Genomic DNA, 1994 nt, shown 5'->3' with positions numbered 1-1994 from the left:
GTGGCACAAAATCCCACTAATTTCAGCCCCTGAAAGTTTCCCGAGTCTGCCTCTCCTCTCCCACCCCATAGCCGTATCCCTCCCACTGGGCCTCTCCCCCTGCCCTCCTTTACAAGGACAGAGTGGTTGTGTACAAATCTGACAACAACACTCCTCCGGCTGTGAAAGTCCCTCCACTACGACCACCATCCCCACTGCCCTCCACCAGGCCCTGTTGACCTCCCCAGCCTCACAACACCCTCTCCTCTCTCCTGAAAAATGAAAGTCTTACTCACTCAGTTGTGTCCAACTCTTCGTGATCCCATGAACTGTAGCCCACCAAGCTCCTCTCTCCATGGAATTCTCCAGGCAAGAATACTGGAATGAGTAGCGATTCCCTTCTCCAGGGGATCTTCCTGACACAGGGATCAAACCCGGGTCTCCAGCATAGCAGGCAGATTCTTCACCGTCTGAGCCACCAGGGAAGCCCCCTTTCTCCTGGTACCACCAATAACATACCAAAGGGCTTGAGGATCCTCAACCAGACACGTCACGCTGGGTCGTGCCTCCAGCCTTCAGACATGCTGTTCCCTTGGCCTGGAATGCGCTTCCTCCCTCCTCTGGGACACTTCCTCAAACCCCAGACAGCCTTGACCTCCTCCGTGTGCCAGCCACTCTACCCAAACTAGAGGGGTCCGTTCTCCCCATCCGTCTGTGAGCCCTTTACACATGGGATGCTGAGTCGTTCAGCTCCCCAGCTGCCTTCAATAAATGTTTGTTAAATGACTAAATGGTCTATGAGCTGCTTGACACAAGGGACCATGTCGCATTTATCTGAATCTGAATCCTCCACCACAACTGGCCCAGGGAGTTCAGCAAAGTGTTTCCTTGTTTGTGTGTTTTGTTGGTGGTGTTTTAATTAATCCAGCCTACAACATATTTTGGCCACCTGATGTAAAGAACTGACTCACTGGAAAAGACCCTGATACTGGGAAAGATTGAAGGTAGGAGAAGGGGATGACAGGGGATGAGATGGTTGGATGGTATCACCGACTCCAAGGATATGAGTTTGACCAAGTTTCGAGAGTTGGTGATGGACAGGGAACCCTGGCGTCCTGCAGTCCATGGGGCTGCAAAGAGTCGAAAACAATTGAGCGACTGAACTGAACTGAAAGTTTGCTGTTGTTGTTTTTAAGTGTAACTCTTTTTGAGAACATATTTTAAAAGCAGTCTAGGAACATTTAGGACAAAGAAACAATAAGGATACCATAATTAAATGAATTCAAGACATCCTTAGGGGTACAGTTTATACAGCCATCCCTTGATATCCATGGAAGATTGGTTCCATATCCTTTTTCCTTAATTAATTTTTATTGGCATATAGTTGCTTTACAATGCTGTGTTAGTTTCTACTGTAGAGCAAAGTAAACCAGTTATATGTATACATATTAATACATCCCCTCTTTTTGGATTTCCTTCCCATTTAGATCACCACAGTAGTGAGTAGAGTTGCCTGTGATATATAGTAGATTCTCATTAGATAGTAGTGTATATTTCAGAGAAGGCAATGGCACCCCACTCCAGTACTCTTGCCTGGAAAATCCCATGGATGGAGGAGCCCGGTAGACTGCAGTCCATGGGGTCACTGAGAATCGGACACGACTGAGCAACTTCACTTTCACTTTTCCCTTTCATGCATTGGAGAAGGAAATGGCAACCCACTCCAGTGTTCTTGCCTGGAGAATCCCAGGGACAGGGGAGCCTGGTGGGCTGCTGTCTATGGGGTCGCACAGAGTCGGACACGACTGAAGTGACTTAGCAGCAGGGTATATTTGCCAGTCTCCCAGTTCAGCCTACCCCATCCCTTCCCTCAGCCTAAAGGTTTTTATAGGTGAGGAAACTTTGGCCTGGAGAGGAGACAGGAACTTCCAAGTCCAAAAGGATGAGCCGAATCTATGGGGGGCTAGGTCCCCCATGACCCTTGGAGAGCCTCCACGCCTACCCCTGATTATGGG

The sequence above is a fragment of the Bison bison genome, unplaced genomic scaffold (genome assembly GCF_000754665.1).
Source record: "Bison bison bison isolate TAMUID 2011002044 unplaced genomic scaffold, Bison_UMD1.0 scf7180017864158, whole genome shotgun sequence".
NCBI classification, from domain to species: Eukaryota; Metazoa; Chordata; class Mammalia; order Artiodactyla; family Bovidae; genus Bison; species Bison bison.
Note: the sequence above shows the minus strand (reverse complement) of the source record.